This window comes from Giraffa tippelskirchi, chromosome 2 (genome assembly GCF_054371585.1).
Source record: "Giraffa tippelskirchi isolate mGirTip1 chromosome 2, T2T-mGirTip1v1.2.pri, whole genome shotgun sequence".
NCBI classification, from domain to species: Eukaryota; Metazoa; Chordata; class Mammalia; order Artiodactyla; family Giraffidae; genus Giraffa; species Giraffa tippelskirchi.
In genome coordinates, this window is record NC_137276.1 from 53,600,407 (window position 1) to 53,617,356 (window position 16,950).

The 16,950-nt window shown below is 41.1% G+C and overlaps 1 long non-coding RNA gene across 1 annotated transcript; it reads left to right on the plus strand.

Moving 5' to 3' along the window:
* Positions 1-4,345: 4,345 nt before the first annotated feature.
* Positions 4,346-11,483, plus strand: LOC145534966 (uncharacterized). Its single transcript, XR_014075143.1, has 4 exons — positions 4,346-4,372; positions 8,369-8,548; positions 9,420-9,647; positions 10,228-11,483. It is a non-coding gene; the product is annotated as an uncharacterized LOC145534966 (long non-coding RNA).
* The last annotated feature ends 5,467 nt before the right edge of the window (positions 11,484-16,950 follow it).

Below are 16,950 nucleotides of genomic sequence, written 5' to 3' on the forward strand. Positions count from 1 at the left end.
CAGGCTTCAATTTCCTCAACTGTAAAATGTCAACAATGACACCTGCTGAACTGGTTGTCATGGGGATTAAATGAGATGTGTATATAAGAAGTTTATTACAATGTTTGGTTGGATAAACGATGTTCTACATCCAAATATTTAGGCATCCTAAAGAAGAAAATAGTATAGACAAAGAGAAGCTTAATTTCACCTGGGGATAGAAAAGAAAGTCTTCTCATAGGCAGTGAGGCTCAACCTGGGAAATGAATTTGTTTCATTCATTCACACATACCAGGAAGACATGGTGGGCACTCTAGGTTAAAACACCATCAGACTGTCTATGATTCAGCGTCTCTCAATCTGCCATTAAATTCCCATGACAATACAAAAAAAGGTGCAAAAGTAGGTAACAAGAGGTTCCAGTGTGACAAGCAGTCTGAAAAGAACTCCTCCCCACTCAGCACCAGTGAGTGTCATAAGAAACAGAGGTCCTCTCTGCCTTCCCTCAGTCTGGAAAGACCCTTGTACAGATAAAGCTGTGATAAACAAGATGCACCAGCTAGGTTTTGCTTAGCTGATGCATTAGCTGCAAGTGACAGAAAACTACTGAGCCACTTCAAGACTAAGGAAAGTGTTCTCACAAGACAGCAGCCCACAAGACAAGGCCCCCATCCTGATTCTGTGGTGGCCCTGGCTTCGTCTCCTCCATGCCTGGTGGAGACTTCAGGAAGACCTCTCATCACCACAAGCAACTTCAGCAACTCCAAGCATTACAATCAGACACAACAGACTCCAGAGGCAGGAAGGAGTCTGTCTCTTCCTTGTGTTTCTTTTTAAGAATAAAGAAACCCTTCCTGAAAGTCTCCCACATCCCACTCATCAGAATTAGGCCTCTTGCTCACGTCAGGCACCAATAGTAGTAACTTACCATATGTGTGTGTAATGTTTTTCCCCTTAACTTTTCATGTCATTAATGAGCTAGCTCATTCCTTTTTAACAGTTGCACAGCACTCCATTAGGAGAATGACACCAAAATGACTAGATTCTTTAGTTGCTAAGTTGTGTCCGACTCTTTGTGACCCCAGGGACTGTAGCTCACTCACCAGGCTCCTCTGTCCATGGGATTCTCCAGGCAAGAATACTGGAGTGGGCTGCCATTTCCTTCTCCAGGGGATCCTCCCAATCCAGGGGTTGAACCTATGTCTCCTGCATCTCCTGCATCGGTAGGCAAATTCTTTACCACTGAGCCACCTGAAAAGCCCAAATGACTTGATAGACAAATCAAAACCCACCCTCCTGGGGCAGAGGATTTAGGCATCTTCCCTAACACACAGACTTCATGCAGAGTGGAGAAGATCCTGGCACAGAGCCAAGAACGTGTGTATCAGGAAGGCACTGAGAAGATAAATGAGCCTACTGATATACAAAACAAGAAAGACAAAGGTGGCAATGTTACATAAGACATATCGTAAGTTACCATTTATGCAAAGCCCAAACAAAACTCTCTCTAAATAAACATATATATGTGTTTAAGGATATAAATGTACATGTATATGTGTTTTTGTGTGCACACGTACCTAAGTTGTACATATACACCTCCATAGTAAAGGACGGGGTAAAGTCTTGAATGTCAAACAAAGGCGTTTAGACTTGAAAATTATAAAATAAGGACAACTCTAGAGCAGAGCTTTCAAAATGTTTGGTGTGGAAGGTTGTGCAGGGTAAACTGAGGAAGTCAAGGCCTCAATCAGGGCTACTGAAGGTGGTGAGGACAACTTTATTGTTACTGTGGGTTAATAAGAGATGATGGATATAGAGGAGGACATTTAGAGGTGAGATTTGGCATGATTTTGTGACTGTATATATATAATCAGGAAAAAAAGAATATAATTAACATTAATTATAAATGCTTATCTTATATGCCTAACAGTGTTGAAAGATGGCAAATGATAGACAGATAATAGATAGATATAAATAGAGAAAACTTATTTAAACCTTACAGATATACCTAGGCAGTAGGTACTATGTTTGTCCTCTTTTACAAATGAGGAAACTGAGGCACACACAGATTAAGCAACTTGCTCAAGATCACAGCTAAGGAATGGAGTTACAAGATCTAATCCAGACAGTCTGCACCTGAATGAGCACACTAGCAAGCTGGGGACTTCGTCCTAGAAGGTCGGAGAGGAGATAGGAGCACAGCTCTCCCAGGCCTCCCCTGGCAAGTGCCTTAATCTCTGTGATTTTTGTTTATTCATTTATGCACTTATTCTTTACAGCCTGAATATGCTTAAAAACAATATACTGGTTCCCAATAGTCTGTCTTTCTGTAATGCATGCAGCACTGACTTCAAAGTGAATTTTCTAGGATGACGCTTTTTAAGTCTTTTGTGTGGTCTAAATCAGTTCCTCCTTCGCATCCCCAAGTCAGCCCCTCTTGGGAGGAACAAGCATTCTTTGCTTCAGTCTTCCAGGCTTCATTGGCTCCCCGCTGAGAGTCGATGCTGTTTGCCTTGGGCTCTGACACATGCTTCACAAGGGAGCCAGTGTTTCTTTCTCAAGGGCGCTCAAGGATTTCTTACCAGTTTCAGGGTCACCTGGAGCCCCCATCCCCACCTTGGGTGCACTGGGTTGACCCAGACTGCCTTAGATCTATGGCAGAACTGGTCCCCAAGCTCCCACTGCCCACTCCCTTCCCTTTCCACCTCCCACTTCCCATTCTTCACCTTTCACCCCTCACCCCCACTTCCTACCTCCACCCCACCCTCCAACTCCTGCCTCACTCCCCATCTTGCTTGCCCTGACGGTCCCAAGGCAGAAGCCTTGATACAGCCAGCCAAAGGCAGGTTCCATGGTAGCCATTTCAACCACATCCTTACTAGTAGCCTCCACCTCTTACCTGCATCACAGCTGCCTGGCAAGAGCCCAGGTCAGGATCCAGCCCATCAGGGCTTGAGTGCTGCCAAAGGGATCCCACAGGCACACAGAGCTGATGAGACACACACTCATGGGCACAGCCTCCAGGGGTCCTAAGTACTCCCTGGCACTCCTTTTGTTTCCTGAGTCAGTTCCAGCTCCAGGTCAAAATGCAGGGAAGAAAGCCTGATGGTCCAGATGAACCTATTTGCAGGGTAGGAATAGAGATGCACATGTAGGGAACATAAGTGTGGACATGGGCAGGAAGGAGCAGGATGAATTTGGAGATTGGGCTTGACATATATACACTACCATGTGTAAAACAGATAGCTAGTGGAAACCTCCTATATAGTACAGGGAGCTCTGTGGTGACTAGAGGGGTGGGATGGAGTGGGTAGCATGAGATGGGGAGGTGGCGGTGAGATGGGGAGGGTAGGAGGGAGGTCCAAGAGAGAGGGAATGCATGTATACCTATGGATGATTCGCTTTGTCATACAGCGGAAACTAACACAACGTTGTAAAAAATTAGTGGCACATTCTTTAAATATAATGTGCCTGCTATTGAAAACAAAGAATATAAATAAATAAATAAATTATTAACTTAAAGAGATTTTTTAGAAAATCAAGAAAAAATAAATAAATCCCAAAAAAGAAAAAAATTTAATTTACCATTTGGGGAAGGATAAAACAAAAACAAAGCCAGCAGTTTATATTTGGAAAAAGTATTAAAATAGATACATTTCAAGATAATCAAATCAAACCCAAATGTTTGTAAGCAACCAAAATCATAAATGAGAAATAAGATACAGTAATATAAAAAGAATATTTAGAAATTATATAAAAGTATTTAAGTCTGTCATTTTAAATTTGAAAAATATCAATATTCCATGAGCTCCCAGGAACTACATGAATTAACACAATAATTCAATAAAAAGTAAATATCCTAAATGGATCAATAATTGTGGAAGAAACTGAGTAAAGAATGAATCCTATATAGACTTTAAAGTCAGATTTTAAAATATTTCTCCAAATTTAATTTCTGTTATTGAATCTATTTTATAATTAGAAATATTAGAAAATAAGCACAACTCTGATACCAAAACCAAATATATTAATACATAACTTACAAAAACATAATCAGAGAATATGATTAACATTTAATGTTAAGGACTAGCAAATTGAGTTCAGCTGTACATGCAAAGAAAAAGATCACACAACCAAGTAGAATTTGCTACACATAAGATTCGATACATATAGTGAAATGGTTTTAAAACACGGTTGCAAATTCCCTGATACATCTCCTATCAGGTGGTGGGGTCTGTGTCCCCTTCCTTTGAACCTGGGCAGGTAGGCCTTTGTGACAGGCTCAACCAATAGAATGTGACAGAATTATGCTCTGTGACTTCTGGTGCTGTTTTTCAAAGTCATGCATATTCTGCTGATGTCTCTTGGGACACTCACTCTGGAAGTCTTCAGGGTAAGTCTGGTTACCCTGGGCCCCGTGTGGAGAGACCACATAGAAAGTAGGAGATGCCCATGTAGCCCCAGCTGCTCCAGCCCCATCAGAATGCGTCTTCCCAGCCTAGGACCAGGCATGTGAGTGAGGAAACCTTTAAGGTGTCCCCAGTCCAGCCACTGTCTGTCTGCCTGCAAACACATGCATTAGACCAAGCTAGAATGGCCTCCTGAATCTGGTCAATGCACAGATTCATAAGCAAAATAAACAGTAGTTATTACTTTAAGCCACTGCTTTGGGACAGCTTGTTCCAGAGTAATAGACAATTAGAACATATCTAATCATTAATCGATGAATATAAAAATATACGATAATGTTCATATGTGACCCCCACAAAGGCATTTGATAAAATCCAACACCCATTCCTTATTAAGAACTTTTAGTAAATGTGAAAAGAGTCCTTGAACATGATCCCAAATCTCTGTCCAGAATATGAACCAACACCAGGCACATTATGAACCACTGTAGGCATTCATTCCCATTAAAATCTGAGGCAAGATAAAGAGGATCAAAGTTACACAACAGTGTTCTGGATGTTCAAGTCAATATATTAATAAAGGGAAAATGAAAAAGAGGTATAATATCAAGGAGATCAAATTAACAACATTCATGGATGATACAGTTGTCTACCTCAAAAACTGAAGGAAATTAAAATATTATCAAGGAGGACCAAAGTCACAATTATCTAAACCCATGTGCCTTTGGGCAGTCAAAAATTATCAAGTGGTCTATAACTTTGTTACACTCATCTAAGGACTATCGCCTTAAACACCAAATGAACTGGACACAGACTTGAAATTACTGCTTATAAGAAATAGCCCAGGGGATTGAAGACCCCAGCAAGTAAAGATCCCTACACTTACCAGTATCTGCATTCCCTAAGGAGTCAGTGAAAATTAGGGGGAAAAGACGAAGAAAGAAAAAGCTCAGGCTGATGGAGTGGGCAGCAGAGTGCTTAATTGCTTAGGTTCAGATCCTGGTGCCTCCAGTCACTATCCCTAATGACTTTAGCACATTCCTTAAAATCTTACACCTGAGTTTTTGCAACAGCAAAATAAAGACATTAGTAACGTTGCTGGTGTTGTTGTTTAGTTGCTAAGTCGTGTCTGACTCTTTTGCAACCCCAAGGACTGTAGCCCGCCAGGCTCCTTCTGTCCATGGGAATGCCAGGCAAGAATGCTGGAGTGAGTTGCCATTTCCTTCTCCATTAGTAATGGTACTTGATACATATGGTTGTGATAACAAATTAAATTATTCTCTATATGTAAAGTATTCAGAACAGTGACTAGCAGACAATAAGCATTCGCCACTATTATGAGAATAAATTCTTAGCTAGGGTCCCAATCTGATTCAGAGAAGTAGGTAGTTGTTTCCTTCTAATAATAAACACTAGTGATTTTTATAATTAAACTAGAAATAACTGTGCATATATCCATTAAAATTTAAAACACATATAACATATGCCTCTGATTTTAGGAATTTATCCTACATATCATGTGTCTGCTGGTATGTTTGCAAAATTTGTAAATACAAAGTTATTTATTACAGCATTGCTTGGAATAATAAATAACAACCTAAAATGTTGATCAATAGGGGACTGGTTAAATACATCATAGCACGTGCATGAAACAAAATATGTTATAGCCACTAAAAAGAATATGAAATATCTTTATGTGCTAATATATGGAAAGAACTCTAATTTACATTTGCCTTTTTAAGTTTCAGAATGACATGAATAATATTCTACCCTGTGGTAAATGCTATAAATGTATATCTGTCTATATGTAAATTGCAATATGTATAATTTACACATAATCCACAATTATAATTAGCATATATGTATAAGTATACACATTTATAATTGTACATATTCATATATATATACACACACACACATATATATATATATATAAATCAGTTCTTACCTATGTATAGTTTCTCTGGTGTATATACTAAAAATAGACAACTGGTTATCTCCTGGAAGGTAAGCTGATTGGCTAGAGCAGAATGTGTAAAAGAGTCTCATTTTTCACCATATGTCTTTTTTTCGTTTTGCATTTTGTATGTTGAGCTTACATTATACAATACTAAAATAAATACTTTTAAAGATATGTGCAAGACCTAAATAAAGAAAATCATATAGTTCATATGAAAATCATATAGTTCAACTACACTAATGAATCCAAAGAAACATAAAATTATATAACAATGAAATAATATTTGTCTATAGAAATGGCAAAGTCTTTTTTATTTGTTTTAAGATAAGTGGTTTGATCTCAGTACTCCCAAAATGCCAAAAAATGGAAAATCTCACACACCACTGGTGGTAATCACTACAACCATTTGGTAAAGCAATTAACTCACAGTTTCAGATGAGTAATCCACTTCTAGAAACCTATGCCTAAGGAGCTAACCAAAGTTTCAGCCAAAGATGTATGTACAAATGTAAATCCACATGACTAAATAAATGTTTTAAAATAATGTTTGAAATAATGCTTTTGAAATGTATATGACAAAATAGACATCATGCTTCGGGCAGTTTGTTAATGGCATAATACTTTTTTTGAGTTATTTAAACTTATTTTTATGATACAAGTAGTACTTAAACATTTGAAATAATGGATATTAATGGGTAACCTCATGAGATTTTATTAAAATAAATAAATAGTGTAATGAAACAATATATACAGTATCATTCTACTTTTTCATATATTTTTATGCAAATACATGTTTGTCTTATAGGCACCAGGAAACTTCATCCCTCCCACACATCCCAGTAACAATGGGCAAGACATGGCCAACAATCAGATCAAAGAATCTTAAGGGGACACTCCAATCATACTATTTATATATATACATATCATATACATGTATATATGTATGTGTGTATAGCATCACTAAAGAAGGCTAAACCTGATGCTAAAAAAGGAGAATCAGATTAATATTTTTATTTATTTTTTATTAAGGACCCTCTGTCACATTACACAACACAATATCCTTTCAACTGTCTCAGCTGAATACCTATCCTTCTCAGCACCTTCCTAGTACTATAGGACTGAAAGTCTCAAAACTAAATTTCCAAGACTCTTTTCCTTTGCTAGACTGGCTACTGAGAGGCATTAGCATGGGATCTGGGAAGAAGAAGAGAAATAAGAGCCTTTATTTTTGCCCCAGAGCAACTACAGATAGGCTCATGGACATCAGCAGATGGCAGATTCATGGATGCATCAGCAGCTTCCAGTTTTCTTCCTAAAAATGGCTTACATTTCTGCTACAGGCTGTTGAGATCATCGGTAGCAAACACTCTGGGATTTCATCAGCCTCCTGATCTCAAAAAAAGTCTTCTTGACTCCTGCTTTCTGGATTTCCTGAAATCCAACAGCACCCTCCATGACCCTCATTCTCCTGTCCAGTTCTTCTAAGGGTGATTTAAGCTCCTAGATCCGTATTTTAACTCCCCTTCTGATTATAAATACCTAGGGAGGTTGCTCTGTCCCTGACCAACCCCAGATTGATAAGACTTCCAAATTCTGACCATAAAAATCCATATCCCACCACAAAAGGCACTGGATAGAAAGAAAAAATAGGGACACAGATGTTGATATTCGTGGTTTCAGAAATTCCATTAACATGTTTACCTTCTTGATATTTCAAAATCTAAAATATAACCAATTAAGAGTCCAGAAACTCTGTCAGTCATAACTTCTAGGTGTTCAGCAGGACATGTTAAAATGTGGTTCTTGCCCAGGGATGATTCTGCCCCTCCCACTCTAGGACATCTGGCAGTGTTGGAGGCATTTTCAGTTGTCCCAATAATGGCATCTAGTGGGAAAATGCCAGAGATGCTGCTAAACATTCTATGATGCCCAAGAAAGACCCACACAAAAAATAATCATCAGACCTGACATGTTCCTAGTGCCAACAATGAGAGATGTTACCTTAAGTCTTTTTCATCAGCCTTCCAGGATCGTGATATCAAAAGCTCAAGTTACAAAAAGTTTATCTTCTATATGATGAGGGAAGAGAAAGCTTTCTAATTAATTCCAAACCTGGCCATTGTTGGAACCTGTGATATAGATGAGGGGGAATACAAGTTGAGGAAGATGATACCCTCCTTCAAAACTGCTTATAACCCAGGTAACAAACAAACCAGTAAGTCAGAAAGAGAAAGACAAATACCACACAGTATCACATTTATGTGGAATCTAAAATATGACACAAATGAACTTATCTATGAAACAGAAACAGACTCACAGACATAGAGAACAGATTTGTGGTTGCCAAGGGGTAAGGGTGTTGGGGAGGGGTGAATTGGGGGTTTGGGATTAGCAGATGCAAACTATTATATATAGAACAGATAAATACCAAGGTCCTATTGTATAGCACAAGAAACTATATTCAATATCCTGTGATAAACCATAATGGGAACAATATGAAAAAGAACATATATATATAACTAAATCAATTTGCTTTACAGTAGAAATTAATACAACATTGTAAATCAAACTATACATCAATAAAATAAGCTTTTTAAAAAATGAACCAGAGCAGGGCCTGATGAAAGAGCAAAGAGAAGAGAAAAAAATTCTTAAGCATAGAAATTAGGACGTTTCTCCCTCTCCCAGCTAATAATGTCAGCAGTTATTTCTGTGTGACAAATTATGGATGCCTTTTCTTTCCCTTTTTATACTTTTCCATATTTTCCAAATTTTATGTAACAGTCGTACATTACTTCTGTAATTATAGAAAAAACCAATAAGCATTATATTTTAAAATAGAATGAGAATAAGCAGGCTTTTTGAGGAAATATTCTAGTCATGTTGGTGCAAGTACTTTACATCATCTCTGAAATCCTCATGGGAAATAGAGACAAACAAAAAAATTATGCAACTCCCACCAACCTTATTGTTCTGCTTTATAACTACAGAACCCTCCCACCAAATTTTATTAACACGATTTCTCAGATTTACCTGAGATGGTCAGGAATGAACTGTAAATTTTCCCTCAGCAACAAAGGTGTGCAGGAACAAGAATTCCACCCTGTTTGGATCAAGAGATTGTTCTTCAGGGAACACAGAAGCCTTCTGAGAGCGGGGAAAGAGGCAATGACCTCTTCGGTGTTCCACAAGAGGAAGGCCAGGCAATCAAACTTGATTTCTGAGACCCCTGAATGTGGAATTCTGTCAGCTCAGACTTACGTGTCTCCACGAATAGCAACATTTTACTGTGCAATGAGGTTTGTGAGTAAAGGTTAGCTTTTAATCATCAGATTCCCAGTGGTTGAGCCTATATGATCCCCACAGGCAAAACCACAATATGGACTCCCACGAAATGACCCGCAAGGCTGAGGGGGCTGGACGTCACTCTGGGCTCTCTCTTCCCACTGGCAGAAGCTAGGCTCCAGAAGACCCTTGGCTTGGTTCCGTGTCAGCCTGGGGGGAGGGGCAATGCGCTCAGCCCAAGGCCAGATCCTCCTACCCTTCTAAGGCCCTCTGTCTCTGTAGTGCAGGGGTTGCCTCAGGCTCACTCCCAGGTTCCAGGAGTCTCCCAGTGTTGTCTTGTCCACAAATGGTTACTAGTTCTTCCTCTTGGGGGGAGCGGGGTGGAGTTGCGAAGTCAGGAACAACCTGGCACCATTTTGGTGACCTCAATCCAAGGCTAGTTTTTAACCTGTGTACTTCAAGGATGCAGCTCATTCCTGAATTTTAAAGACCCATAAAATATTTATTTTGTTATTTAAAATATATGAATTATTTACATACCAATGGGCAGTACTTAAAATGAAGCCAACTAACTCTGTCTTCTCTACCTCCCAGGCCTGAAAGGAAGAAACAACCCACAGCAAGAGTGAACCATAACCAGGTGTTCCCTGAGACCCCTTAGGAGCATAATCAGTACTAGCTTCACACCCTCCTGAAAACTCATGAGCAGTGGTGAGCCTTCCCCCAAGAGGAGTAGCTGCACAGGCTACAGATGGCTGTTGTGTGCACTACACCACCCTGAGCTTGAAGAGGACCAAGATCCAGGGTGATCAGCCTGTCCAGTCAGGTGTCCTACTCCCAGTGCACATCTGAGAAGATCGGAAAAGTATTGCAGCAGAGACACACAATTTGTTATTGACAATCTCTCCAGTGCCTTCTAAATTCTAAAAGATCCCTTTGGTTTGCTGACCGAGATAATGAATGTGAGGATGTAAGACTGTGGACTTCCCTGGTGGCTCAGACGGTAAGGCGTCTGCCTGCAATGCAGGAGACCGGGGCTGGATCCCTGGGTTGGGAAGATCCCCTGGAGAAGGAAACAGCAACCCACTTCAGTATGCTTGCCTGGAAAATCCCATGGACGGAGGAGCCTGGTAGGCTACAGTCCATGAGGTTGCAAAGAGTCGGACACGACTGAGCGACTTCACTTACTTACTTACTTAAGACTGGAGAAACTAGGAGAAGGACAAGTAAACTGCTCACTCAAAATATGAAAGGATATAAAGAGAAGGGGAATGATAGAAGGGGAAAGGTAAGGTTAGACAAGAGGGCTTAAGGGAATTTTTAAAAATTGGTGTTACAATGTTATGTTAGTTTCTGCTGTAAAATGTGAATCAGCCATATGTATACATATATATCCACTCACTCTTGGAACTCCCTTTCTGCCCCCATCCCACCCATCTAGGTCATCACAGAGCAGAGAGCTGAGCTCCCTGTGCTATACAGCAACTTCCCACTAGCTATCTACTTTACACATGGTAATGTATGTAGATAGACAGATATCAGTTGTAATCTCCCAGTTCTTCCCACCCTCCCCTTCCTCACCCCTGTGTCCACACATGTGTTCTCTACATCCACATCTCTATTTCTTACCTGGAACTAGGTTCATCTGTACCATTTTCCTAGATTGCACATACATGCATTAATATACAATATTTGTTTTTCTCTTTCTGAACTACTTCACTCTGTATTTTAAGGACATTTAAAAGAGAAACTTTGTGAGGGCACAAATACCATTGTGATGAGTGATGCCACTCTATCTCCATTTCCCCTTAAAATCTTTATTAAATTTAGACTTTTTGCTTTGCACATTATAAGGATTCAATAAATGTTTGTTGAATTAATGAATGAATCAATGCACACAGCATTATTTGATGAAGTTGGGTTTTTCTCTTTGTAGGTACACAAAAAGTGCTGAGTCTTTTCTCTTTCAGACTGTTCTGCTGTCTTCATAATCATGGATTTTGAAACTGCATAAATTCCAGCTCACTGACATGCTATAATTTACTTGTTGTAATTTGATTGTTTCTTCTGTTTTTCTATCAGAGGCAATGCTACAATAATCACCTCTGGACACATAGCCGTTTTCTGCATACATATTAACTGCTTTCCCAATGGTGTAGGTTCTGCAAACACTGACTTAGCCATGAGGAGTCTGGGGAATCATGGTTTGAACCAGATAGGAAGCCCAGAGCAGGAAGGCTTGGTTCCAACTCAGGGTCTTCACAGATGCTGGGTGGACCCATGCATTGGTCACTGCATAAACTTTCTGAGGCCACCCAAGGCCAAGACCAATTTTTCATCGTGATATATACATACAATTGCCTTTAAGAACTTTGGTCTGGTGTGTGAGGTAGCATGTAAACAAGTGATTAAGATGTAGTAAGATGAGTGTTATTACAGAGGTAAGCTGAGAGTGTTTTCGAGAATACAAGATACTAGCAGCTAATCTAACCTGGAATGAAGAGAAGAGAGAATATCAGGGGGAAATTCCTGGAGGAGTGATGTCTGTACTCTATCTTAGAGGAGAAAGAAATGTGTCTAGTTGAGAAAAGGGAATGGTAGTGACTTCCAGGCAAGGAGAAAACCATACACGAGGGCACAAATGTGAAAAAGAAAACATTACGGAGCAAAGTGCATAAAATGTCATCTGTTCAATAGGAATTGAGGACACTATGGCGGAGAAGACAAGCAGAGGATATAAAGATTCTTAAACACACTTCTGGGAGTTTGGATATCACACCACAGGCAAAATAGTTACAAACCAGGGATTAACTGGCCCGATCATATTTGCCTCATGCAAAGATCACTGGAGAGCAAGGAAAGGCTGGAGCCAGGAAGGCAGAGAGGAGGAATCCAGAGCTAACTGTCGAGGGATGATCTCAGTGACAAGAGCATCACAGAAGGTAATGATCTCTTCACATTTCTCCAGGAGGGCACACCCAGGTTCAACAGAACTACAAAGCCATGCCCACAAGAAGTAGTTTTCTCAATCTCCACAAGGCAGACACCTTTCTCTCAGTTGTATGGCTCTATTCTAAAATAATTCCTCAGAGATCCAGTTTTCTGGACTTTTGGTTCCATCCTCTGATTTCACCTTCTGCCAATAGATCTCAATGCTTTCTGGTTACCTGGATCACACTATATAATTGCCTCCTAACTTTTCCCTGGATTCTGACCCAGATTAGCTCAGAAAGCTGCCTCTGCTACACCTCAATATGTGGAGACAAGATCTACTAACTGGTCTCTTCACAGCATGTTGGAGCATCAACATAACAGCTCCATGTGCTCCATCTATGGGGAACTGTATTAGCCTGGGTTCTCCAGAGACACAGAACTGTTAACTACAAATGGGAACTTGCCATCTGTCTCTACAAGGATTAAATCATGTGCTGCTGCAGCTGCTGATTTTCAACACCCTCTGAAAGGAGTTCAGGGTGGAGAGCAGAAATGAGGCACTCTGTGCTCTGGGAAAAACTGGCAGAACAGGTCTTCAGATAGTTAGATATTTTCTAGAGCCAATCTTATGAGCCCAATTCTTGTATCTCCTCGCACTAAAATCCTTCATGCTGATGACTGTTCCTCGTGACTAGCAGAAACCTTCTGCAAAACATGTACTTGATTGCATATACTCTGCCTTCACCAAAATCACATATATACTGATCTTCTCCCCTACCTCTTTGGAGCAGTTTCTCAGAGCTATCTGAGGTATTGTCTCTTGGGCTACAGTCCTGATTCTGCCCCAAATAAAACTTAATTTGTAACACTCATATTGTGCTTTTTTTTTTTTTTTAAGTCAGCAGAACCAATAAGATATACACACAAGGAAATTACTGTAAGTCCTGAAATCTGCAGTCAGTAAGCTGGAGATCCAGAGAACCAAGAAGTTGATGGTATAAACTCAGCCTAAGTTTAAGTCCAAGGCAAGAGAAAACCAAACACCCAGCTTAAAGGTCTATTCGGGCCTTCAACGGGGCTTCCCAGGTGGCTCAATGGGTAAAGAATCCACTTGCAATGCAGGAAACGCAGGAGATGAGGGTTCGATCCCTGGGTCAGGAAGATCCCCTGGAGGAGGGCATGGCAACCCACTCTAGTATTCTTGCTTAGAGAATCCCACGGACAAAGGAGTCTGGTGGGCTACAGTCCATAGGGCCACAAAGAGACTCAACTGAGCATGCCTGCAGGCCTTCAAAGGATTAGATGAGTCCCATCTACATTCAGATGCTAATCTCATCCATAAATACTCCCAAAAGACATATTCCAAATAATGTTTAACCAAATATCTGGGCATCCTATGGAACAGTCAAACTGACACATAAAATTAACCATCACAGGAACCAAGAGGACCCCAGCCAGATTTGAAAGTCTTGGAGTACATGCCAGTCCCTGTAGCTGTTCAATAGGGTAGACACATGATTCAAATGTAGTTAGTCCGAATTAAGAAGTATTACTTAATTAAAGGCCATATTTAAAAAACATAGTACCAAACAAAAATGGTAAAATAACTGATGAATAATTGTATATTGGTGTTCTTGGCTGAAAAATCCCATGGACAGAGGAGCCTGGCATGCTATAGTCCAAAGGGTCACAAAAAGTCAGACAAGACTGACAGACTAAGCACGCACATGCTGAATAATAATTATGACAATAATCAGACATATTGGTTTAAGTAAAATATATATTAAACTAATTTTACCTGTTTTCTTGTATTTTGTTAATGTAGCTGCTAGAAAATGTGAAATCATATATATGGCTCGCATTCCATTTCTCTTGGCCAGTGTTGCTCTGGAGGGCTGAGTAGACATTAGATAAGAAGGATTAGGGGTAACATCAGAGGTCCAAGTAGTTAAAAGTTCAAGTACAGTTTTCATCTAAATAAAGCATGGCTAGATTAACAGTGAAACTGAGGCATTGGCCATCAATATGGGTTGAGCGTGCATTACTGGGGTAAGGAGCCACTGTGCTTCCCTAGGCCTAGGACCCCTCAGAGCTTTGGCTCTGACCTCTTAAGTAAGACCAGACTCCACTCCAGGTGGAAGAAACACTGGCCTGGTTCAGGGACTGCACTGGCTCAACTCTAGGAGGAGGCTCTCCACGGTGCCATCCGCACCCTGCTGGGGAAGAGGGGGGCTGAAGTTCTTGCTGTCTGCCTCCTTGCTTCTCACAGTCTGGCAATTTCTACTCAGGAGGAACAATAACCCTGTCTGAAGCAATTCTTGTTTCCTCTGATCAAACACATTAAAAGTTTGTGTTTCCAGTTGGCTGATTTGGGCCAGAGGCCTCGAGGCCCATATCATTGGACACATAATAAGCCTTCGCTTCTCTCTTGTTTGCTTTTCTAAGTACTGAGAGGTAACAGATAGAATTAATTCCCTTTACTCAGAAAATTTCAAATCCATTTGTAAATATTGGTGTGGTTCTTAAATGGTCCTTGAGAGGTGATATATAATTAAAGGCTGTTTAGTTTTCACTTAAACAAGAAGCTTCCGAGGCGGGCAAGAGTGATGCTGCCGGAGGTATGTTTACAGATCTTATTAAGCTCTTTAAGCATCTAGCAATGCCCACCAGGCCTCGGTTGGCAAGCGCACCCAGAGCCTGAAGATGGGAGCTACATGGGAGGCAGGCTGAAAGTTGAAGAACTTCCCAGAAAAGGAGGAAGAAAGGAAGAAATGAACAAATAGCAAGTGAGACTGAAAATAAGAAAGCTTTTGATCCCACCGATCCCCACTGTCACAATTTCATGAAGAGACCCAGAGCCACGGTAGCTGAGAAGCTTGGGTCCTTCTAAGATGGGCTTGGCGGTCTTGGTGAAGTACCCAAGATGTTCCAGTGCTGTGTCCTCCCGCCAAGTGGTTATCACCATGAAAGAAAAGTCCTCAGCCTCTCCAGTGAAAACCCAGCCCTACCAGCCCTTCTCAGACAGACCTCTGTCCCTTTCCTTGCCATTTTGCTGAGGCTCTTTTAGCAAAACAAAAATGATGAGATGGTGACACTTAACCTGTCCACATCTCTGGTTTTGCCCTTCCCTGAGTTTGCTAGAGATCCAATCTCTCTGCTTCCCCATTCACTAACCTCCAACAAATGTCCTGCTTGGCCATACCGATCCTTGGACTTCTTGGGACACAAAATGAGAGGAAGTGGAGGAGGTCAATGGAGGCATGTGGGGTGAGCACTGGAGCAGGCTCTGAAAGACTGTAATAAGAGCAGAAGGAGTCAACTAAGAGGCAATGGTGAGAAGCCTGGCTGGAGTCTCCATGCCACACCACAGCACATTTTGGCTCAGTATCAGTGGGGCAAGGAGGACAGCTGCACCTGCTGGGACTTGGACCTAAGGTTCACAGAGCTGAATTTCAGATTAAGCGTATCTAACTATGACCTGAATGTTTGTTTCCTCTGTGAGTGCACACAGGCTGCATTCAAGGTATAAAGACATGAGGCAAGCATCAGGGCTCCTAGAAGCCCCCCAGAGCCACGAGGACACTGTGGAGCCCTCACAGAGTTTGGAAGTAGAAGTGGGGGGGTTGCTGGCTGAGATATTCAGACAGACATGTCCCACTTATGGATTCCCATGTGTGACAGACACTGCCAGTGTCATTGAGTGCCCATCATCCCTGCTCCCTTACCTGAATTACACAGGGTAGTAACATACCAGCTAGAAAATCACATTTTGCAACCTCCTTTGCAGCGGAGCACCAGTGCCCATATGCAATGGAACATGAGAGGAATATCTGAGAATATCTGGGAAAGCCTGACTTTCCATAGACAGCACTCCCCCGTTCCCATAGTGACTTCTTTCTGGTTCCTGCCAGAGACATACACAGGGGGCCAGAGAGGCAGCGGCCACTATTCTGCCCCCAAATGGTGACCATGAGAATGAAGGATGAACGTAGAGAACAGCAGAACAGAAAGAGAAGGAGTCAGGGCTACAGGTACCACCCTGCCCCCCACACCTGGCCTCCTAGCCCAGATATTCAGCTCCATGAAAATAAACAAACCCCCTTTTCCCTTGAAGCTATTCCTTTTCAGATTTCTATAGCTGCATCCTGACAAGCAGATATAATATTATGTGGATTCACTAAGGAGAGGAATTGTTTAAATTACCAGCTCCACAGACACACAGTTTCTTCAGAACTCAGAATTCTTCAGGGCTGCTGTGCATGCGAAGTCACTTCAGTCATGTCCAACTCTGTGACCCTATGGACTGTAGCCCACCAGTCTCCTCTGTGGATTCTCCAGGCAAAAATACTTGAATGGGTTGTCATGCCTCCTCCACAGGATCTT